At 40.4% G+C, this 26165-nt stretch overlaps 1 protein-coding gene across 1 annotated transcript in view; it reads right to left on the bottom strand.

Moving 5' to 3' along the window:
• GRIN2B (glutamate ionotropic receptor NMDA type subunit 2B) overlaps positions 1 to 26165 on the bottom strand; it is a 285725-nt gene that overhangs the window by 21814 nt on the left and 237746 nt on the right. The gene's annotated exons all lie outside the window — the stretch shown is intronic.

Genomic DNA, 26165 nt, shown 5'->3' with positions numbered 1-26165 from the left:
ATGTGCCATGATGCAGGGATTTGGCTGCTCTGCAGGAATTTACATACGAAAGACCAGAGATGGATTAAGACATTATGTTTAGATTCTATGGTTTAAGAGAATATGTACTTATTCCAGGAAAATCCTAGAAACTGTTGTTACTTTCAATGATTCCTTGATATAAGCTTGTTTTGTTATCATTTATCTCTTTTCCCCTTTAAAATCAGAAAGTGGTATAGTTATTCTTGGGCTGGCTACCCTTTGTTAAATGGGTGATATACAGGAAACTAGGGAGCATCAGCAAACAGCGACTGATCGAGCAGCAGAGGTCTCATCCTGCAGAGAACAGCACGGGCCTCACACATGCACACCCAGAGGGGCCCACTGTCTGCTCTCCTCACACAGGACATGCGGAATAATCAAGGGCTTGGAAGAAGTCAAATACATTGCCAAATAAGGCCTGAAAGCACTTGATAATTTAAGATCTGACAAGCCACAATAGTAGCACAGTTGGACACCACATTTATTCAGATTTCTTCTTAAATACCTGCCCAATTTAGATGGTTGGATAGGAGTGGAAACCACAAGATGAGAAATTCTGTCTGGGACTAGGCATGTCAGATATTTCTTATCTGCATTACTCTTCCTTCCTTCTCCCCCAACCATTCGTTATGATACTACCTTTCACTATTTCTCAAATTCAAATGGCTGAGAAAGAACAAAAAGTATTGGCTTATACTATGAACACTATGTGAATTATGTAACTGTCTTCTCATTCATTCATTTACTGACTAAATGATTAATTCATTCATTATTCAATAAATATCTGACCACCTAGATGTGCCAGATTCTATCATAATTACTGCAGATACATCAGTGAACGAAAACAGAAAAAATTCTTGCCCTCGTTGAGGTTACAGTCTAGTACAGAGATTCAAATAAACATTATAAATATGTTAAATATTAGTATATGACATCATATATTATTTCTATTAATGTAAATAAGATAAAAGGATGAAGAAGAGTAAACTTATTTTACAGTCTCTTCTAAATTTCAGGTCAGATTTTCATCTGGTGGCCTGAACTTAGATGGCTCATCCCCTGGAAACTCTTGTCTCTAACAATATGCCATCTGTAAATGCCTTCCTCTTTGAATCTAGTCCAACTAGCCTGGTCTGATGTAAATTTTTAGAACAACTTCAAGTTTGCATCAGATAAACACATTAAAATTTATTTTTCCACTTAAAACCCAAAGTGTGTTTCATTCAAGGTTTGGAAAAGAGTCTTTTTGTAGAGTAACCAAATGAGCTGAAGAGATAAGATTATTAGCAAAATAGCTTGCCTTTGAATTGCAATTCATATTTGGGAAAATAATCTGGATGAATCCATTCTACGCTTATACTGTTAAAATTCTAATTAGAAGGAAATGTGGTAATATTTTCTCACCTACCTAGTAGGAAGTTACTGAAAAATTCCCTTTTCTAGCTCTATGATAATTCTATTAAGAGACCAGCCTGCTAGATCCTTTTTAATGGTTCTAAGTGTGTATATCATGTTCCCTTCGTCAACAGATTACAGAGAAGCTAGCCTATTTTACAATTATTTGTGAAATTCTAAATCAGGAGCCAATGAACAAGGGAAAAAAGTCTCTAGCCCACATCAAAGTAAGCTGTAAAGAAAGACATTTCTCTTTATCAGATAAGAGGCCCCTATCACTAGGTAGGTGGTACGTTTGGTGAAAGGGTAGACTTGACCAGCTGAGTTGGTAGTATGGGATAACTTACCAAACACACAGAGAATGTCTTTTATTCTTTAATAACTTAGATAATGGGATGAAAAACTTGCTCCTTAAATCTGCTGATGACATCAAATTGGATTGGATAGCTGGTTACTTAGGAAATAGAATTAAACATCAAAAGGATAAGCCTGCCATTATAAAAGGGGATATTGAAAGGATGAAGTTCAGTTAGGAAGTATACAAAGTACTCTCACAGGATATAAAGCTGCAGTGCACTAGAGCAAGAAGGCACAGAAACTGGCTTTGTCAAAAGCATGGTCAAGAAAGACCATAGAGTCTTAGTGGACCACAAGCTGCATGCATTGGCAATGCAGTGCTGCTTCTCAAATAAGGGGCCTATAATGGAAAGCTAAAAAGCAATGTGGCATGGGGAAGGATGTGGTCAGCTCTGTTATGCACCAGTTGGAGGGCTTTATGACCACAGTGTGCTCTCCTCTCTAACTCACAACTGAAATTTGAGAAGGTTTAGAAAATAACTGACGGAGAGGGTAGCCAAGTTTTATGGTGAAAGGTTAAAAAGCTGGGTTTATTTAACCTTGAAAAGAGTAGCCAAGGAAATTCCTCTTTTGTACTTGGTATTCCATGTGTTAAGAACTGTTTAGGTATCTGCCTCCTTCACCAGACTGTGACACTAAGACTGTTTCAGCACGCATCCAACACCTCACAGGTAGGGTTTCCATCAAAATTTGAGACACACTTACACTAAAGTCACATTTGCTGTTTATATGAAATTCAAATTTAACTGGGTACCCTCTAATTTGCTAAATCTGGCAGCCCTACTCAAAGGGTGACCAATCACCATCTAATAGATATTTGTTAAACTAATTTCTATTATATACTAGATACTATGCTACTGCAGACATTATAAAAACTTAAATTAAAAGTGAGGAAGATGTAGTTAGTTAGTGTAAAGAACAGAAGAGAGGGGCAGGATTTTGGCAGGATGTAGAATCTAGATTGAACAGGGGCTTACAAGGTGTAGAAGGGACACAGAGGTGACAAAGCACGGACACTGGTCTTTCGTATTGCAGGGCTTCTAGGCTTCAGCATGGCAGCTGTGAAGGACTCCTGAGATAGGCTGTGTGGTTGGATGCTAAGCTCAGTACTGACAAAAAGGTCAGAGAGAATGTGTTTACTTAGAGCTGTTCTGATTTTCCTATGCCCTATTTCAGTAGTGGTTTTTGTTAGATATTTAGGATCTATCTGACGAATGAATAAATGACAAGTAGGTGGTAAGACTGAAAGCAATAAAACTGACTTCCATCCCTCATTTAGAAAACATAAGTACATTAAAGTTGCATCAGACAGGTATGCAGGATAAGGCACATTAATAGACAGTGTGCATTGAGTGTGACTTGGCCAGCAGAGACCCCGAATACTACAGAGGAGCGGAAGAGAGCCCTGGGCTGGAAACAAGAAAAAGAACTTCAGGGACTGAAACCATTGGGACTCAGGCTCTCCCAAACGCACACCTAACTGGACATTCTATGAATTTTCCAAATGACAATGGGCCATTAGGGAGAGTCAGTATTTCCTTCAGTAATGGGCAGATTATCATAGACGAGTAGTGATTATTTTTGACAATAAGAACGTAACTTCTATTGCTAAATAAACTAGTCAAAATAGGTATTAATTAATTAAAAACTTAGGGATGTAATGAAGTCTCTGGCTTCATCAACAATTCAGAATGAAGCTAAGGCTCTTCTCTAAGTCTCCAAGAGAGCTTGAAGTGGAGGAAATTAGGTTTATTTTTTCTGAGAGTTTGAAAGAACAGACAATTCTTTGGCAAGATAGACCATGCAAGCAGGGAAGGTGTTAAGAAAGATCCAGTTTTGTAATCTATTCACTCCCATTAGAAACAGTTTGCTTGGGGTAAGGCCTAGGAGTCAAGCGGAACCATATCTGAAGCTCACATTTGAAGTAATTGTTTTCTATCACAGTGAGCGGCAGCAGATTCAGCAACGTTCCCTGAGCTCCTACCATGTGTCTAGGAGGATCTTCTGGGAGCTTCCTCTCGAAAGACCTGAAGGATTGGCTATGAAGAGGTACCAGGCACCTCTTGCCCATGGCACATGCCCTTTATCCAGGCATCCTTGGATCCAGAGCTATTTTCAAGGGGTTAAGCTTTGCAGAGTGACTCCCCCATTCTTCCTTCCATACTTTGTCCCGCTATGACATATTACCTGTCCTCCACCAGCCCCACTACGTTCACCCCAGAATCTCATTGAGACAGGCAAGTGCGGGGGGCAGGAAGGGTGGAGGAAGGACCAAACAGTGGGCCCCAGGGTGGATTCATAGCGGTTTGCAGCTTTCAAGGCACACGTCAATCATCTGTTAGAAATCATGGGCTTTGTGACATGGATTTATGGGCAAACCCTGGGTTGTATTCCTGAGGCACTGTTCTAAACACTTTACAAGTAGTAACTCTTTAATCAGCACAACAGCTAGAAAGTAGGTAACATTTTTATCCCCATTTTATAAATTAGGAAACTGAGGCACCAGAGGGGTTTCAAAACCTAGCTAGATTACAAAGCCTCTTGTCTTAGTTTTCTCTTCTATATGGTAGAGGTAGGTAGCATCTGCCTAACTGGTTTGCAGGGAGAAGTAAATGAGACACAAAATGTAAAGCATGTAGCTGGGGGAATGCCACCACTGGTGACTAATAACTGGCATGCTCTCTGAGACTGTAACTACTGATGCGGTTTATATAAAACCACATAGTGATTACCGTGGATGAAGGCCATGGTTGCTAATATTGCAAAAGAACACATAATACAAAGGTTAATTTATTTTTGGCTTTGGAATGTAATTTTCAATAGGCAGCCTCCAACCTAGGAACATTTTGTCCTCAATAGTTCATTTATAAATCAGCATTTCAGAAACAGAAATACACTTCCTCAGAGACACAATACTGTAAATGGTTAGATCATTACAGCAGTTTAATCAATAAGAGAGAGAACTTAAGTGTTAATATTATTAGACTGTGTTCTGAGAACATTCATTCATTTAACAAACTTTAATAATGTACCAGGCACCGTCCCAGGAGTTGAATAGACAAGGTTATTGAAAGCATGTCTATTGCCTCAAGGAACTTACAATTCAGTGAAGGAAATAGACATTTGATCAATGATTCTAATGGAGGGCGGCAGAGGTGGGTTCAGGCTGTTGTAGGAGAACAGGGGCAGGTATCTGGGGATGGGGAAGGGGCAAGAGATGGGTAACTGGAGGAAAGGAAAATAAATAGCCTTTGCTTGGGTTCATGGCTAGCCCTTTACTACCTGCATTCTGGTGCTTTCCTAAGCTCCCCTCTGGGGCATCCAGCCATCCTATATGATCCATATCCACAACATCAAAAGCCTTGTTCTTTCAGTCCAAAGGATCACATCTAGGTGTTAAGAGAAAGACAATTTGAAAAAATATCTTATGGATGTTTGATTAAACACTCATTCAACTTCCCCAAGATAAGTATCTTTTAAAATGCATTTTAAGAAGCAGATAGCTTAGAATTTGTTTTTGTTTTTTATATAAATGTTTAAACTGGCAGCATAAATATATAAAATCATTCTAAAATAGTAGTGGTCATGAAGACCAATCTGTCCAGCTCACAGATTGCCTTGGGAACCATTATCTTTCAGTGATTCCTACTTCTTTACTGAGCCTTAGATCCTCCACATACTACAGCAATGTTGTTGTTCTTTTTATGTTTACACAGTAGCCCACATGCAAGTGCTGGTACCACCAAGAGGAGGGGTGGGAGTGGACGCTTGGAGTGGTCGCTTGCCGGTGTCATCCATATCCTGGAGAGACTCTTCCTGAAATACGGGTACACTGGATGATGTGTATTTCATGACATTTCCAATTGGACATTGAAGTCACATTAGGAAGACTTTCTTCAGGAGGAGCTGGAAAACTGTCCTGCCTCCCAACCCCAAACTCCCCTAGCCCCACTCCACTCCAAGTTGCTGAGACCACAGTTGCTTAGCAGAAATACCTCTCATTGCTGTGCAGACTGGCTTGAACCACCCCCAGCACAGAGGACCAAGGTGACAATTACAAAATTTTGTTAAAAGCCTCTTTTTGATGATGTGGGGTTGAGAGGCGAGATTGTAATGCCAATTCAAGAGGAGAGTCTGAAGTGCTGGGCCAAGGTAACAAGGTGAGGCAGTCCGGAGAGAAATGAGTCCTCACAACGGTAATTCCTGGGGAATAAGATGACTTTCTCTGCATATTGCAGGTTCTGAATGAACAAATGAGTAAATGTTACGGGCCTTTTTCAAATTAATCTCGTGATGTAAGATCTTTTTGTTGAATGATTTCTTCCTATGTGCGTTGATCGCGTTTGCACACTTTACATGGTAGATCATGCTTTCCCTTGACTGCAGGAATTCTGAGGATTGGTACATTGACTGCCCCACCTGACCCCAAGCTTATGGATACCCATCATATCCTGTGGAATATATTTACAGTTGTCAGACCACAGGGGTATTTAAGAAATGAAGCTATTCTGTCCACGCTGTTTGGACTCCAAATTGTTCCAAACTATGTCAGGCCTGGTGGTGACCTTCCACGTCAGGACATGAGTTGCACCAGGTAATGGTGCTCCGGGAGTGCCCTGTCTGGTGCTGAGAGCTGGCATTGACTTTGACTCTGCTCCAATCTCCACTTCAAGCCTTCTCAGCTTCCTCTCATCAGCATCTGAGGGTTAAAGCAACTCCTCTGGCAGCAGCTTCTCCTCATTAGCAACCTGGAGTCATTGCTGTGCTGAAGGCTGCATTGTTCTTCAGCATTTGAATATCAATTTGCATAACGAAGCAGGTGAGAGCCCCTCTTGCCTGCTCAGACAGCCCTGATTGGCAGAGAGAAAGGGATTTGTACATAATTGGCCACAATTAATTTGATGCGCTTTTATAAGGATGAAAGGAAAAGGCAGAAAATTGCTCAGTGCTCCAAGTCAAAGCCACATCTGCATCCTCTGTGGCGTGTGTGCTCGTGCACTTGCAGTGCTGGGTGGGTGTGTTCTGTACAGGCATATGAGTGAATGACCTTGTATGTTTGAGTGTATTTTTATTTTTCTGGAAGCAAGAAAAGGCTCACTCCCCAGAGACTCCTCTGCCCTGGAGGTCCTGAGTTGCAGCATCCTTTGTTAGCTAATGCTGTTAGCCATCTTGTTCAATTTGTGTTTGAGGCCACTAGGAGACATCATTAGAAATCACAGCATTCTTTCTTCAGTACCAGGATAACACACGCTCAACACTTTTGTATCCTGTCCAAAAAAGGCTGAGTCCCAGCTGTCTTAGGATCTGTTGGTAATCAGTTCTTGTAAGAAACTTAACTGGCTTATACTTTACTCAGAACATGCTGTGGTGCTAGTGATAAGCTGGGAGATGTGTGGGGAAGTTTCATAGAATTCAGCATTTAGGAAATTCAGTATCAAGGTGGTTTATAGCCTTAAGCTTCTCATGGTTTCCTTGTCACAAGTATTTCAGAAACAGTAAATACTGTTCTTGCTTTATTTTCCCCCAACATGAGGATGAAGGGATGGAGAAGGGTATATTTCCCTTCTCTCCAATTCTTTCCTCTTTGTCTTTCTTTCTTTTCCCCTGAAGGGAAGGTTCCTGAGAGTGAGACCTTTTCCTTTCTAGAGGGATTAAGCAAATATATTGGTTACTGCCTAGAAAAGAGAAAACATGGCACCCAACAACATTCAGTGTCTCTTCAATTCATTCATCCCGTCAACTCTCACTAAATAAACAGTTCTTAAATGTGTAAGAGGCTGTGTGTACACAAATGGAGACAAGACAGCCCTTGCTGGAAATACTTCTAGAGTGAACACAAGTCACCTTTGTTGAATTTTAGGCTGGAGGCGGGGCAAGATGGTGAACTAGAGGTGCCCCAGGAACGTTTCTCCTACAGAAAAGGACCAGAACAATTAACAGATAGCTAAATAGTGATGGAGCACTGGTGAGAGAGCATAGGAATGCAGCAGGAGACTGGTGAGATACCTGTGGAGCATGAAAGCCCAGGATGGAGCCATACAGAGGAGAGAGAGGCACATGGCCTCAGCTGCCACACCTCTGACACAAGGATCGACACAGGAAGAAATTTCCTTGTGGGGAAAAGGTAGGCAGAGGACCCACACCAACCCCTATCCTCACCACAGAGGCCCGCAGATCCTTTGGCAGGACAAGCATGGAGCCAAGTATGGGGAGCATCCTAGAAAATATGCACTGCATCACTCTACAACAGTAGCACAAACAGTGCACTCTCCACCTCTGCTCTCCTGGCCCAAGCCAGTGCAGGACAGCATCACACTGAAACCAGAGCCATTATAGTAGCATGCCCTGCTCTGAGGCGGTAGCTTGGGGGCTTCTCCAGCCTTAAGGCTCTGCCCTCATCCTAGGGCACTCACACAAGAGGCTATAGCTCCCTGATCCCAGAGGCTTGAAGCCTGAGCACACAGAAGCTGTGACTCTAGTTCTGCAGTCTGGGAAGCTGGCCCTGGTCCTGCTGAACTGACACACCCCATAGCCCTGGCCAGAGATCAGACAAGCAGACTCTCTTCAGATGGATCACACCTCAATCCTCTCCTTACATCCAGCCCTGCCAGCTGAGTGAGTTGTATGTGCCTGAGTGCTCAAGATGGAAAAACAGCTCATGGGTCTCTACCCTAATGAATATGCCCTCAGACTGGTGGGAATAAAGTGCATCCATCTCTTCTGGAAAAGTGGCCAGGTTGTTCTGTCCTGAATAGTCCTGGCTAGCAGCCTTGCCAACAGTTCCAGAAGCAGTTGCACTGGCCACCTCACTGCAGGCCTGCCAAGTGGCCTTGTCCACTGCCCATAAGCAGCTGACTGGATCACCTCAATGCAGGCCTGCCTAGTGCCCCACCCATCACCCCAAAGCAGCTGGATGGGCCCGTCACTGCAGCCCTGCCTAGTGTCCTCACTCATTTCTTGAGGAATGGCTCAGCAGCTCTGCCCTTGGAAGTCCAGCTCTTCAACTACAGAAGGAAGCATGACCTCACATTGGGCTCCAAGAACTGGCACAGCAGAAAGGCCACCAGCAGACCTGCACTCAGCTAGCTGAGCCAAAGTGCACCCATGCCCCTGGATCAAAGAAACAGCTCAGTTATCATACCCCTGGAAGACCAACCATCAAGTCTTTGAGCCATCATATATACACACATTTGAGTGAGAAACAGCTTGGTTGACATGCACCTGGTGGGCCTTCTCTTGGTCAGAGAAGTAGAACAGTGACCTTGCTACTGGCAAACCAGCCCAGGAGACCCTGTCACACATGTGACCATATGCCCATATTCCCAGCCTGAGAATCAAGCCAGCAACCACATCTCCAGTAAGCCAGCTCCTGAGAAAACTGACCTACCGGGTGCATGTGCACAACCCTAGCCTGTGAATCAACCCAGCAATATTTCCCCAGGCAAAGCTGTGCCACCACTGCCACAAAACTCCAAAGCATAGGTCACTGAATCATTCACAGACCTAAGGAAAGTGGATTACAGCTGAAGAAATTACAGAGTCTACACTACTGAATCCATCCTGAAAAAAGCCATCATACTGTACCCAGTCAACACCTTAGGACACATTTGCAGGTGAAGGTCTTTTCCTACAAAAGCCACTCTACAAAACTCAAAAATGTGATGGTTCTACCAGATGCACAGATACCAATGCAGGGAAACAAGAAACATTAAAAAGCAAGGTAACATGATACCACCAAAGAATGAAAATAATGCTCCAGTAACTGATCCCCCAAATTGGAAATTGCCAACTTTCCAGAAAAGGAATTCAAATTAATGATCTTAAGGAAATTCACTGAGATACAAGAGAATACAGACAAATAATTCAATGAAATAAGAAATCAATTCATGATCTGAATGAGAAATTCAACAAAAATATAGATACTATTAAAAAATCAAGCAGAAACACTGGAATTGAAGAATTCATTGAATAAAATAAAAAATACGCCTGAGAGTCTCAGCAACAGATTAGATCAAGCAGAAGAAAGAATTTCTGATCTTGAAGATAGCAGTTTTGAAATAACACAGAAAGACAAAAAAGAAAAAGAAAAGAGAATAAAAAAGAATGAACAAAGCTTATAAGATCTATGGGATACTATTGAATGAAAAAATATGCAAAATTATGGGCATTCCAGAAGGAGAAGAAAGCAAAAAAGATATTGAAAACCTGTTTAAAGAAATAATAGCTGGAAACTTCCCTAGTCTTGAGAGAGATATGAACATTCAAATCCAGTAAGCTCACAGGTCCCCAAATAGATTCAACCCAAATGGGTCATCTCTAAGATATTGTAGTCAAATTATCCAAAGTTAAAGACAAAGAGAGAATTCTAAAAAAAGCAAGAGAAAAATTATAAGGGAATCTCCATTAGACTAACAGCAGACTTTTCAGCAGAAACCCTAAAGACTAGGAAAAAATGGGATGGTATATTCAAAGTATTGGAAGAAAAAACTGCCAGCCAAGGTATTATACCCAGCAAAGCTATCTTTCATTAATGAAGGAGGAATAAAATCTTTCTCAAAAAAGTGAAAATTGAGGGAATTCATTACCACCAGACCAGCCTTACAAAAAATACTTAGGGGAGTCCTACATCTAGAAGAGAAAGAACAATAACAACCATCATGAAAATATAAAACTTACTGGTAGAGTAGATACATAAATTAGAAAGAGAAAGGAATCAAACCTCATCACTACAGAAAGCCAACAAACTGCAAGGATAAACACTGAGAGGAAGAAAAGAACAAAGGATATGCAAAACAATCGAAAAACAACCAACAAAATGACAGAAGACCTCACATATCAATAACAACCTTGAATGTAACCTAATTACATGCTCTGGTTAAAAGATGTAGGCTACTGAATGGACAAAAAATATGGCTCATCCATATGCTGCCTACAAGAAACACACCTTACCTACAACAAGCGCACTGAGTGAACGTGATGGTATAGGAAAAGATACTCCACGCAAATGGAAAACAAAAGTGAGCAGGAGTAGCTATATTTATATCAGGTAAAATAGAGTTTTAAAATCAAAATCTGTACTAAGAGACAAACAAGGATACTATATAATGATACAGCAAGAGGATATAACAATTACAAATATATATGCACTCAACACTGGCACCCAGATATATAAAGCAGATATTATCAGATCTAAAGGAATAGATAGGATAGTTAGAGATAGACATGAAAACAACAATAGTTGGGGACTTTAACACCCCCACTCTCAGTATTAGACAGATGATAGAGACAGAAAATCAACAAGAAAAGATGTAAATGGCATCATACACCAGTGGACCTTACAGGCATATACAGAGTATTTCATCTCTAACAACTTCAGAATACACATTTTTTCATCAGCACATGAAATATTCTCTAGGATTGACCATATGTTAGGCCACAAAATAAGTCTCAACAAGTTCAAAAAACCAAAATCATATCAAATATTTTTTCCGACCACAATGGAATAAAACTAGATATCAATAACAAGAGGAACTTGCTAAACAACACAAATACATAGAAATTAAACAACATGCTCTTGATGACCAATGGGTCAAAGAAGAGATTAAGAAGGAGGTCAAAAATTTTCTTGAAACTAATGAAGACAGAAACACAACCCATGGAATACAGCCAAGGCAGTATTAAGAGGGAAGTTTATAGCAATAAACACCTACATCAAAAAGAAATAAAAAGATTTCATACTGACAGCCTAATAATGCACCTCAAGGAACTAGAAAAGCAAGAACAAACTAAGCCCAAAATAAGTAGAAGAAAAGAAATAAAAAATCAGAGCAAAAATAAATGAGATTGAGACTAAAAATACCACACAAACAAATCAATCAAACAAAAAGTTGGTTCTTTGAAAAGATGAATAAAATCAACAAACCATTAGCTAGACTAACCAGGAAAAAAAAAAGGCCCAAATAAATAAAATCAGAAATGCAAATGGAGGCGTTACAACAGATAGCACCAAAATACAAAGATCATCAGAGATTATTATGAACAACTATGCACCAATAAATATGAAAACCTAGAGGAAATGTGTAAATTCCTGGACACATATGCCCTACCAAGACTGAACCAAGAGGAAATAAAAAACCTAAATAGGCCAATAACCAGTAATGAGATAGTATTAATAATAAAAAGTCTTGCAACAAAGAAAAGCCCAGGACTAGATGGGTTTACTGCTAAATTCTACCAAAAATTTAAAGAAGAACTAATACCACTGCTTCCACTGCATCAAAAAACTGAAGTGGATAGCATTCTTTCATACTCATACTATGAAGTCAGCATTACCCTGATACAAAAACCAGGCAAGGATACAACAAAAAAAGAAAACTATAAGCCAATATCCCTAATGAACATAGATGCAAAAATCCTCAATAAAATACGAACAAACTAAATCCAGCAAAACATCAAAAAGATTATACACCATGATCAAATAGAATTTATCCCAGAGATGAAATGATGGTTCAATATATGCAAATCAATAAATGTAATACATCACATCAACAGAATGAAAGAAAAAAATGATCATCTTAACAGATGCAGAATAAGCATTTAATAAAACTCAACATCCCTTCATGATAAAGACTCTCAACAAATTAAGTATAGAGGGAATGTATCTTAATACAATAAAAGGCTATATATGACAAACTCACAGCAAACATCATACTAAACAGAGAAAAGCAGAAAACTTTCCCCCTAAGAACTGCAACAAAACAAGGATGCCTTCACTCACCACTTTTATTCAACATAGTACTAGAAATGCTAGCCAGATCAATTAGGCAAGAGAAAGAAATAAAGGGCCTCCAAATTGGAAAGGAGGAAGTCAAGTTGTTCCTGTTTGCAGATGACATGATTTTATACATTGACAAACCTAAAGATTCTACCAAAAACACCCTAGACTTGATAAGCAAATTCAGTAAAGTTGCAGAATACAAAATCAATACACAAAAATCAGTAGGATCAGTAGAATTTCTGTACACCAGCAATGAACTAGCAGAAAAAGAAATCAAGAAATCTATCCCATTTATGATAGTGACAAAAAAGTAAAATACCTATGAATAAATTTAACAAAGAATGTGACAGAACTCTACAATGAAAACTATAAAACATTGATTAAAGAAATTAAAGAGATACAAAAAAATGGAAAGGCATGCCATGCTCATGGATTGAAAGAATAATATCATCAAAATGACTATACTACCCAAAGTGATTCAATGCAATTTCCATCAAACTACCAATGACATTCTTCATAGAAATAGAAAAAGCAATTCAAAAATTTATATAGAACAACAGCAGACCCTGAGTAGCCAAAGCAATCTTGAGTAAGAAGAACAAAGTGGGGGATATCACACTCCCTCACTTCAAAATATACCACAAAGCAATAGTAATCAAAACAGCACAGTACTGGCACAAAAACAGACACATAGATCAATGGAACAAAATATAGAATTCAGAAATAAATCTGTGTACCTACAGCCAACTGATTTTGACAAAAGAGCCAAGAACATACATTGGGGAAAGGACAGTCTCTTCAATAAATAGTGTTGGGAAAATTGGAGATTCATATGCAAAAGAATAAAACTAGACCCTTATCTCTCAAATGTATAAAAAATCAACTCAAAATGGATTAAAGACTTAAATGTAAGACTCAAAACTATAAAACTTCTACTTAAAAAACAGGGGAAACACTTTAGGACACAAGTCTGGGAAAAGGCTTTATGAATCATACTTCAGAAGCACAGGGAGCAAAAGCAAAAATTAACACATGGGATTATATCAAACTAAAAAGCTTCTACACAGCAAAGGAAACAATCAACAGAGTGAAAAGATTTGCAAACTATGCATCCAAAAAGGGATTAATATCCAAAATATACAAAAAACTCAACAGTAAAACAAAACCAAATAATCCAATTAAAAAATGGGCAAATGAACTGAATAGACATTTTTCAAAAGAAGACATAAATGGGCAACAGCATATGAATAAATGCTCAACATTGCAAATCATCAGAGAAATGCAAATCAAAACAACAATGGGGTATCACCTCACCTCAGTTAGAATGGCTATTATCAAAAAGACATAGAAGGAAATTACTTCAACACAATAAAAGCCATATAGGACAAACCAATCGCCAATATCATCCTGAATGGGATGCCCACTCTCACCACTCCTATTTAACATAATATAGGAAGTACTAGCCAGAGCAATCAGGCAAGAGAAAGAAATAAGGGGCATCCAGACTGGAAAGGACAAAGTCAAACTGTCCCTGTTTGCAGACAAATTGATCCTATATATAGAAAAACCTAAAGACTCTACCAAAAAACTCTTAGAGTTGATTAACAATTTCAATAATGTTGAAGTATACAAAATCAACACCAAAAAATCAGTAGCATTTTTATATTCCAATAATGAACTAGCAGAAAAAGAAATCAAGAATGCAAGCCCATTTACAATAGTCACTAATAAAATAAAATACCTACGAATCAATTTAGCCAAGAAGATGAAAGATCTCTATAATGAGAACTACAAAACACTACTGAAAAAAATTAAAGAGTACACAAAAAGGTGGAAAGACATACCATGCTCTTGCATTGGAAGAATTAACATCATGAAAATTTCCACACTACCCCAAACAATCTACAGATTCAATGCAATCCCCATCAAAATACCAATGACATTCTTCACAGAAATAGAAAAAAACAATCCTAACACTCATATGGAACAACAAAAGACTCTGCATAGCCAAAGAAATACTGAACAAAAAAAACGGTGCTGGGAAAATTGGACATCTATATGCAGGAGAATGAAACCAGACTTGTACCTCTCACCATATGCCAAAATCAACTCAAAATGGATTAGAGACTTAAATAAAAACACAAAAGAAAACATAGGGGAAACACTTCAGGAAGTAGGACTGGGCAAAGACTTCATGAATAAGACCCCAAAAGCACAAGCAACAAAAGAAAAAATGAGCAAATGGGATTATATCAAACTAAAAACCTTCTGTACAGCAAAGGAAACAATCAACAGAGTGGAAAGACAACCTTCAGAATAGGAGAAAATATCTGCAAACTACATATCCAGCAAGGGATTAATATCCAGAATACATAAGGAACTCAAACTACTTCACAGTAAAATACCAAATAATCCAATTAAAAAATGGGCAAAGGAGACGAATAGATATTTTCAAAGGAAGACATACAAATTGCTAACAGGTACATGAAAAAATGCTCAACATCACTAATCATCAGAGAAGCAAAAATCAAAACCACATTGAGTTATTACTCACCCCAGTTAGACTGGCCATTATTAAAAAGACCGAGAATAACAAATGCTGGCGAGGATGCAGGAAAAGGGGAACTCTTCTACACTGTTGATGGGACTGTAAATTAGTAGAGCCTTTATGGAAAACAGTGTGGATTTTCTCAAAGAACTGCAGATAGAACTACCATATGATCTAGCAATCCCACTACTGGGTATATCCAAAGGAATGGAAATCATCATGTTGAAGGGATCCCTGCACTCCCATGTTATCGAAGCTGTCTTTACAATAGCCAAAATATGGAACCAACCTAATATCCATAGACAGACAACTGGATAAGGAAAATGTGGTATATATACACAATGGAATACTACTAAGCCATAAAAAAGAATGAAATTCTGCCATTTGCAGCAACACGGATGAGCTTGGAGTAAAATAAGCCAGGCCCAGAGAGAACTATTGCATGTCCTCACTCATTATATGGAAGCTAAAAAAGTTTATCTCATGGAAGTGGAAAGTGGAATAGTGGTTACCAGAGACTGTTAGAGGGAAGGGGAATAGGAGAATGAGGAGAGGGTGGTCAGTGAATACAAAATAGTAGAGAGATAGGAAGAATGGGATCTAGGGTTCTATAGCACTATAGGGAGACGACACCTGACAACCAAGAACTGTGTATCTTCGAGTAGCTAGTTGAGATGATGTTGAATGTTCCCAACACAAAGAAGTGACGAATGTTTGAGGTGATGGATTCACTAAGCATCCTGATATGATCATGGCACACAGTATGAATGTACCCAATTATCACATTGTACTCCATAAAGATATACAATTATCATGGATCTATTAAGAAAAATAAATTAAAAAGAAAGAAAAAAGAGAGAAACGGAGAGTAGAAGAGTGATTACCAGAGGCAGGGAAAGGCAAGCAGGATGGGGCCGGGGAAAGGTGCGTAGATTGGTACGAAGTTACAAAGTCACAGTTAGATAGGAAGAATAAGTTGTGGTGCCCTAGGGTGACAATAGCTAATAACATTGTATTCTATATTTCCAATTACCCAGAAAAGAGGATGTTGAATGTTATAACCACAAAGAAATGATAGATGCTTAGGTAGTAGATATGCTAACTATCCTGATTAGATCATAATACATTTATTACACTTGTATTGTTATTATGTATTATTACACTATACATGTGCTATATATAATTATGTTTTATATATATTATATATAATTATATATATTTATATATTATATATATAATTGTGTATTCTGTATTATATATTACATGTAATTATGTATTATTATACATGTATTATACATGTATTATCATTATGTAGGTATTGAAACAACAAATTATACTCCATAAACATGTGCAATGGAAAAAAAAGCCTCTTTTGTTGTACACTCACAGCTGGGGAGACAGTGGCCTCTGAACTGAGCCCCACAATCACCACTTGAGAATCTGAGAAGCCAGGCCAGAGAGGGCACCCATGACAGGGGCTCTGCTGGGCTCTGCTGCCTCAGGCCAGTGCCTCTAGAAGCACGCCCCTCCTTCCTGTGTCCACATGAAGACACAGGGCAATCGCAGCACAGTATATCGGGGACAGATGTAGGCTTTGGAGTTAGCTCTCTTTGGATCAAATCCTGACACCCTCCCTTCCTAGGTGTCTGACTTAGGTGAATTTCTTAACTCTCATAGGACTCACCCCATCTGTAAAGTGATGTTAATTAATACTGATCTCAAAGAGTGGGCATGAAGACTAAAAGTAGCAACATATGTAAAGAGGTTAACAGTAGGCCTGGCACATAGTACATGTTCATTAAATAGTGCAGTGATAAGCACAGAAAAAAATTAGGCAGCTTCGGCCCCAAGAATTAGTGGCTATCATCTAGCCAAGAAATAAAAACCAGTGCAAAGCCCCTGTATCCTAGTTGTTCCCCTCCCACTCTTGGGTGGGAGGGGAGGGTGGTAAAAGCAGTGGTGGCAGGAAAAGCAGGAGCCAGTAGAGGTAGGAAAGCGCTTCCTCCACTGGTACTGGAGTGATCCAGCTCTGACACTCTCTAGACAAGGCAGATGTTTTCCTTGTCAGGCAAACTCATAGGTCCCCAGAGATGCTCTCAGTGAGAACACTGGTCTTGTACCCCTGCAATGAGCTGGTTGCTAACATCACTCCCTTCAGTTTCTCCCCTGGATGACACCCCTCTAGGCTTTTCATTGCCCCATCCAGGGTGGGCAGCAAGCACTTAGGGCAGGGGACTTTGAAAGACACCTCCCTCTACTCCAGGCCCAGACTGACTCCCTTCTTCCTACATGGCCTGATCTGGTCTTGAGAAACAGATCAGCTCTGCTATTGGTGGGACTATGGCCCATCCACCAGGTGGCCAGCTCTAGCCAAGACCTGTCATCTTGGTCTTCTCATATATGGGTCAAACGCCAGCCCCTTCTCCACTCAAACTGTAGGGGTGAATACCAAGCTCACTAAATGATCCCCTCCAAGCAGCTCCAGTTGGTTAAAAAGTAGAGAAAACGGGGGAATGCCACAGCCTTCCAACAACTTCCCCCAAAAGTAGTTTTCCCTACACCCCGTTTTTCACTTTGGCTTTCTGGCTAGCTCCTTGGCAGGTGCGGCACAGGTGGGAGCTTTCGGCACTTGTACTTTTATTTTCTGCCAGTTGGACAGAGTCCTATTTAGTTGGAAAGGGTTCCCCAGGTGACTTTGATATCAACATTCTGTTCTACCCGCCCCTTCCCTGGAAGCTACTCCTTCCTGTGCACCCCACAACAGAAAGAACTACTCCTACGGACTAACCATATAATTTTTAAAGTGAGGACCTGAGACCTTGACCCTCTTCCTCCTGACTCCTCCTCCTAGAATAACAGCTTGAAATTCCAAGCCGCCTTGTCCTCGAGGGAGCCTGTGTGCCTGCCTGCTTTCTTCCCTCCTCTCTGGCAGCTTTCAGGATCGTACCAGCCTGCAGCCAATGCCCTTGATGCTCTGAATCAAAGCCCCCACCCAAATAGGACTGGATTAAAAAACTGCAAAGAAACGTCTGAGACTATAGTGCTTACAGCTTGTAAGTGGTCTTTAGACGTCTCTCTGTGTCCCACGGTGGAAAGGAAATCTCGTCTTGACAATGGATTGTAAAGCAAATGGTTGGGCTTCCCCAGCCTTAGGCAGGCTCAGGCCCCCGCTGGCCCTAGCTAATGTCCAGCAATGCGAAAGTTTCCAGAATTATAACAGGCTTTCCACTGAGAACCTTCTCCACGCTTGCCACTGTTACAGCTGGGGGCAGCAAGGCTGAAACAACCACAAAAGCCCAGCGCTGGCGAGGCCACAACTTCACTGCCAACGCAATTCTGACATCGAAAACCTCATTCACTCTCGGCTGGATGCCTTTGGCCACATATACATTCTCATGCTGCATTAATTTGTCTCAAAGGACTAGAACTTAGTTGCTCAGAAGTGAAACACTAATTCTTAATAAATCCTCAACCCACAAGCCAAGATTTAGTGAGCATATTAAAGCCTAGCCCCCCGTACTAAACACTTATTTATAATTTTTGTTTTTCATCAGAGAGAAGATGTCGGGGAAATTCTCTTACGCTCCTTTGATGTAAATGCACTTCAGAATGAAGAAACAGAATAGCTTTCTTCTCTAGGACCAGAGACTTGGCTGGGAGTGGATTCTAAGTTCAGTGGGAGCTGCTTGTTCTTACCACCCTGGGAGACATGGCCCGACTAGCAGAGGCCACATCTGGAAACCACAGATAAACTCAATGAGCCCCACAGGTCAAAGAAGAGCTCACAAGCTTGTCCCACTTCTAGAACAGCCGAAGTTTAAAATGCAACATCTCATACCGAATGCTTCGATTTTTATTAACCAAAATTGATTGCTGCCTATTGTTGGCTTTCATTTTGGGCCCACTTCAATTCAATTCAGATGGGGAAATTGTGAATTCATACTCAAGCTAGTTTGCATAGTTACATTTAAAAAAAAATTCTGCAGCTCTAGAAGGTCTCTGGTCCTCTAATGTTTTGTGTAGGGATATCTTTCTAAGAAGAGTAATTCAGAGCAGATCTAGCCCAAAATTGAGTTCTGATGCTTTTTCTTCTCTTTTTCTCCCTCCTTCTTTCCTTCATTTCATTTCACAAAAAGATGGCTCCGCTAATATCAGCATAGCGAGACAAAGCTACCTTCCTTTCACAGGTAAGTAAGACAACCTTTCTGAGATCCACCTCGTAAAACTTATGTTCTATGCACGTGGGAAACTTGTGTTTCTTACATAGCTCTGTGAGTGCTAAGTTCCTAATTACCCAGTTATCTTATTATCTTTTCATAGTCTTTGAGAATAGATGGATAGAGACACACAAACGCAGACACGTGTGTGTGAGTGTGAATTCCTGTGTAACAAGGAAGATATGGTCATCTACGAGAGAGAACACCTGTTTGCCTTCGATGAGAAAGAGTTCCTGTTGATCGAATACAGTCCCCTCTAGTTCTGTGATCCAAACAACACAGCACAATCAGAATATGACAGAGTGCATTAATAATATCTTTTCTGCACAAAGAAATCGTAAAAATACATAATACATCTTACAGAATCATGCCCTCAATCCACCTTAATAATGACATCACTACTAAGAGGCCTAGTAGAAGGTTGTGGGAATGTGTGTACACAAGTAGCATACTATATCTTGCAGGAAAGTAACGTAAATCAGGCTCAAGGGCACAGCAAAAGGGAGCACAGAGTGACACTTAGGATTTTTATCGTCTCACTAAAATTAACCAGCAAGGAAAAGAACCCCTCTGCCTGTAAAATGTGTCTCTCTGCACATCTTCAGTGTAAAGCTGATCAGCTTTCCTAGGCAGAGGAGAAGAGGAACAGAAGATGACCCTGCCCTAAGAAACCCTCACTTTGGAAGGATGAGGCTGGGTGACAAGGAGGCTGAGGCAGGAGGAGACAAGGAGGCTGAGGCAGGAGAAGTCTGAAGGGTGCAGCAAGCTCAGAGTGCACGTTCTAGAAGAAGTCAGGAGGGCCCTGCATGATGTCCCCATGGCTGCCGTAACAAATCACCACAAACAGAAATTTACTCCCAAGCAGTTCTGAAGGCCACAGGTTCCAAAGTCAAGGTGTTAGCTGGGCTGTGCTCCTTCCAGAGGCTGTAGGAAGAGTCCATTCCTTGCTTTTTCCAGCTTCTGCTGGCTCCATGCACTCCTTGTGGCTGCATCACTCCATTCTCTGCTTTGTCTTCACGTGGCCTCTCCGTCGTGTTTCCTCTTCTTCTGTGCCAAATCTCTCTCTGCCTTTTGCTCATAAGAACATTTGTCATTGGATTTATTGTCCACCTGGATAATTCAGAATGATCTCATCTTGAGATCCTTAATTACATCTGCAAAAACCCTTTTCCAAATGAGGTCAACATTTGCAGGGCCTGGGGGTTAGGATGTGGATATATCTTTCAGGGAGCCACCATTTAACCCACTACGGGCCCCAACTGGATAGCAGAGCTTAGAGGTGAGGAATCCTGTGTGAGAAGTCATGGAATGTCAGGAAGCAGATGGTCGTTCATGTGGAGGAGGGCCAAGAAGGGGGAAAACAAGACAGGAGGACAAGGAGACTATGGAGTCCTGCTGGGAACCCAGGAGTCGATGCTGGGTCATCTGCATCCTGGGACATGGAGGGTGACCACTGCTGAGCCCCAGTGGAGGTTGAGCCGACGTTAGGAACCTCCTATCTCAGTCAAGATGGACTCAGGAATTGGGGTTCAAGGGCACCTGTTGGGGGACATAAGTAGACCCATTCTTAAATAAAACCAGAGAAGAAGCGGTCACAGCTGACCATGATGGACAGACCAGGGGCTGGCCAAGCCCCAGGGCTTTGTTCTGGATCCATCTGGATGGAGGTCACCCGGGCAGGAATAAGGGAGACTCAGTACTTGAGGCAACAGTCCATGTAAAGGATCAGATTGGCTCTGCTAATTAAGAAGTAAAGGGGCAAGTGTCCCTTCCCTTGCCCATGTATATTCTGCACCCCATACGTTTCCAAGACTTGGGGAGTTTTTCTTCCCTGCCATTTTTTTCTGATGTGCTCTTGATCAGCTGTTATAAGAAGACTAGTTGCTTGACAGCCCCAGAGGACTCCCATGCATGAATCATACCCATACATTTTGCTCAGCTACCTGGAGGTCCAGCCCAGGCCTTCACTGCTAGCTCCCTGGCTAGTTAGTCCTGCCTGCTGATTTCCCAACTAAGTTATTTTTAGCCCAGTATTCAATGCTCTGACCAAGATGGTCTGGGCCAGGACAAGGGTGTGACAGATTGGGCTTGAAGTTGGCTGTCTCCCGCTGGCTTTCAGCCTAAAGTTAATAGGGCAAGGAAAAGACATTTGTACAGTGGAAAGCATGGCCCCATTTCTCCACACATGCTCAAATGTCATCCAAACATTTCAGGGCAGTTGTGGTATAAATATGCTTATCACAAGTCTGGTTTTTTTCCTGGACACATATTTGTTGATTCCTTTGCATGTTGACTTAAAAGTCAGACCCTGCTTATATCCCAAAAAAAGGATATGGAGTGATTTTCAGACCCTATGGGACTTCCCAGAAACCTAGAATAAGTATTATTCAGAAAAGCCATAGGGTCCTCAAACAGGTGTTATATGGCTGTCCTGATGGTACCTCCAGTGTTGCAGGCAAAGGTGGCTGCCTTCATTAAATAGATGAGCACCTTTTTGACATTTAAAAGTTAATAAAGATCTTCTAGTTCCTTGGGGAAAGAACTGCAAAATATAATTTGGGTGTGTGTCACAAAATGGTGGCAGGAATGTGTGAAGTAGGATGTAGCCAGACACCCTCAAAAACCCAAAGGTTAGACACAGCCTAGACAGTGACCTCAGCAGCCTTTGCCTCCCTGCAGTCTTCCTTTAACCCACCCCCAAAGCCCACTGACTCCATAACTGACCCTTGTCTCTCCTGGTGCCACCACTCTCCACCAGTCAAGAGTGTCCTGGGTAGGGTCACTCTATGTGCAGGTTACAGTCAATCTGAGGGCCATTATCCTGCCCAAGTACTGGAAATCACCATCATTCTCTGTTTAAAGTAATGCCTCTAAAAGACATAAAGTAAAGGGCAAATGTTGGAATACTATCTAATTATTATGGCTCAATTAATTACATAGCTTCTTTTTAGTAGAGAGAAAGGCTCTAACTTGTTAAGCTTTGATAATATAAATGGGAAGGTAGGAAGAAAGGCTATTAACTGGGAAAAACATTAGCATCTAAGCAGGGTAGTACATACTGTTAGGACCACAGCAGCCAGGAACACCATAAGGCAAATTACTTAACCTCTCCAAGCTTTCACTACCTCATCTACAAATAAAGATATCAGTAGCACCATTGCATAAGATAATCTATGTAATGTATTTGGCATTATGCCTGGCTTGTAAGAGCCGAAAAAATATTAGCTGATATATTACTGTTGAAGTTGTGTTAATAATAATAATAATAATGACAATGATAATCATTATTATTAGCAGTAACAGTGATGGGAGCGCACTGTGCCTTGAGAAGAATTGGGTTAAGTGATACCAAAACAGTCATTAAATGAGAAGGTAGGGAATTAAATAAGAAAGTGGGGGCAGGGCTGTCAATAACAATTCTTCGCTATGTCACAACCTTGCTTGAGATTTGCTGCGAGGGAAACATCCTGGCACAGTGATTTTAGAGCCAAACACATAGGGACTTGAACCTTGGCTCTGTTCTTTATAATGTGTGACTCTAGGGAAGCTACTAAGCTTCTCAGAGTCTTTGTGTCCTTATTTGTAAAATGGGAATAATACCCGTGTGAAGATTATACAAATAACACATATATAGCATATATAATATAAGTACAATACATATAATGTATAGTGCCAGCAAATATGTCCCCTCCCTTCACCTGGCCAAGCTCTTTCCCCTTCATGTCATGCTTGGCAGACTGCAAAATGAGAAATCCAACTGGATGAGTGGGAAATATGAGAATGAGCATTGTGGGCTTTTTGTTAAGAAAGATGCCACCAGGGTTCTTACACCCTCCTCCCTGGCTGGAGGAATATACAGTAGGCTGCTAAGTGTTAGAACTTGAACCCATATTTAGTTACTGCATGTGGGGAAAGCATTTTGAATTCACTGTAATGTGGTACCACAGAATGGAAGCCATCCAGTCAAAAGGAGCACAAAAATAGGTTTTCATGAAAATTTAACTCTGAACTTTCTGGTTTTGTACCTTAACATAAATGAAATCAGAGTACTTTTTTTTTTTTTGCTAAAACATTGAAGATAATTTTTTAAAAAGCTATAAATCTAATGGCTACACATATTTTGCTATCATGACGCCAAGATATTTATCATTTGAACTGAGTTATATGGAAGGTATGTCATCTGTGATAGGAAAAACAATTTAGGAACCTTCTCCACTTTAAATGTTACTTTCTTTGATAAAAATCTAATTATGCTGAAAGAGAATCTTCAAAATCACTTCATTTCTATTCTCAACATTATTGTTTTAATGTCTTTCTCCTTTCTCTTTTTTTAAATTCATGGAACACATTTCCTCTCATGCATTATAATCCCAGTTCCAAGACTGTGTTTTATTTAGATATTTTGAAGTGAAACTAATAAGAATTTTGACATGTTAAGCACACTTTCAGAAAACTCTGCTTCCGATTCATATAAATGTTTCTGACACTGATATGCAGTTATATGTCACTAGTTACTTAAATGTTTTCTATAACTATTTAAATTATGTTGACAGTTCTGGTAGGATGCTTACACTTCACTATTCTGTCATTGGAAAGTTCTGAAACTGATAACCATTTTCAAATTAAACATCTGTTAAGGGTTCTTGCTGTCTTGTTGCTCTATTTGCTTGTAATATTGAGTCCGCTATTTGCTCAAGAGGCTCTTTGCCCTCTCTTCCTCTCTCCCAGAGACCATTTTTTTGTCTTGATGACCAAGTTATGGTCATTGACTTTGTCGAGCTAATGGTCAGATAGAGGGAGCTACAGTCAGGTATAGGCCTACAGATTATTAGAACAGGGAAGACAGTATTATAATAAATGTATGAATAATTGCCATGACAGAGGAGAGAATCCCACAGGCAGATACAGAGAGAGAGGCATGGTTGGGAAAGACGAGGAGGTAAGGATGGTCTAGGATGTAGGATGCAGGAACCCAAGCACTGGCCAATGAGACTGCAGTTCTGGGGCACATTGGGAGCTATTATAAAGGCCTTGAAAGACACCCCCAAACAAACAAAACCCCACAAAACTCTATTTATTCTATAAAAGAACTGAGGAGACCCAACTTTTCAGAATATAACCAGCATGGTGTGGAAGACAGACAGGTGGACATCCTCTCTGCTTCAAGCAGCCTAGGATGATAAGTTCTTCCAAAACCTCAGAAAGGAAAACAATCTCCTACGCCACGTGCAAGTATTGAGCCCTGAGGAAGTAGTTGTCCTGATTAAAGAGCTGGCGGTGGTGGTGGTTGTCACAGGGGTGAAGGGAGGTGTCTAACAAATTTTAGTTAGGATCATAATGATGAAGGATGTTGATAAAGGAACAATGAAAAAGGTTTAAACATAGATTAAGTAATAATTGGATGAATATATGAATAAGTATGTAATAAATCATGAGTTAGCTGATAGAAGTAAAGAGAAGTTTAAAAATAAGGGAGAAGGAACTACAAGAGAGAGAATTTCTTTTAAAATAAGGAAGAAAAATAAAGCAAAAAGGAAGACAAATCAGAGAAAGAGATAATATGAGAAGGTAAATATAGTGAATGTTCCATATATGTATATACACATACATATATCTTTTCATTCCCTCAAGAAACTGTTTATTCTCCCACATGCTTTTGAATATTTTTTTTGTGTGTGTGTGTGTGTGACAGTAAGCTTTTATTTCTCTGTGGTAAATGCCCAGGAGTACAGTTGCTGGCCCATGGGGAACCTCCCTATTTACCTAGTTGTTTTTTTTTTATTTTGTCGATATACAATGTGGTTGATTATTGTGGCCCATTACCGAAACCTCCCTCCCTCCTCCCTCTCCCCCCTCCCACCCAACAATGTCCTTTCTGTTTGCTTGTCGTATCAAATTCAAGGAATTGTAGTCGTTATGTTTTCTTCCCCCCCCCGTTTTTTTCTTTTGTGTGTGTGTGAATTTATATATTAATTTTTAGCTCCCACCAATAAGTGAGAACATGTGGTATTTCTCTTTCTGTGCCTGACTCGTTTCACTTAATATAATTCTCTCAAGGTCCATCCATGTTGTTGCAAATGGCAGTATTTCATTCGTTTTTATAGCTGAGTAGTATTGAATATTTTTGATGAGTAGTGATGAGTTAATGGAGAAATCAGAACCTGAGACCCCAAACAGAACATCTCCTCCTTCTCACTGTTCTCAAATCATTTGCTCAAGTGTCCAGGGTTTTATCTTGGAGAAACCTAACCCATGTGACAAAGCATTAACTATCAGGTTTGAAGACATATTTGTCTATACTTCATAGCTTCATCCTGGGGGTGAGAAATCACATTTTCTAAATCTTAAAAAAACATAGTGTAGGAAAGTTGTAAGTAAAAATATCCAAAATTATTTTGGTCATGAGCTTTACCAGACACTTCATAAAGGTAACTCCCATTGCTAGTCTTAGATTGTCCCAGTTATCATGGTTTCAGGAGAGAGATCTCCCATGGAAACGGTGATGCTTCAGGCAGACCTAGGGAGTCAGATGTATTTAGAATGAGTTTTGCACATCCTCATCCAGAAAAGATGAAGAGCAGCTGACACTTTTTTCCTCTCTTGACTGCACAAGCTGGCAGGGAGGCCTGCAATTGGTATGGGGGCTACCCATTCATCAGCACCATACAGGGGCAATCATCATGTTAAACAGCAGCTACTTCACTTCAAGACACAGTGGGAACGACCCTCCTGCTCAGCCCTAGAAATGCACACGTGTGCAGAGGAACAGAGGGAGAGCCCACAGCCAAACACCACTGGGAGGAAAATGAGGCTGTAATGCTCCAGTCCCCTCTGTGTGGTGCACAGGGGC

The sequence above is a fragment of the Cynocephalus volans genome, chromosome 12, assembly GCF_027409185.1.
Source record: "Cynocephalus volans isolate mCynVol1 chromosome 12, mCynVol1.pri, whole genome shotgun sequence".
Classification (NCBI taxonomy): Eukaryota; Metazoa; Chordata; class Mammalia; order Dermoptera; family Cynocephalidae; genus Cynocephalus; species Cynocephalus volans.
This window is presented reverse-complemented; position numbering and strand designations above follow the sequence as displayed.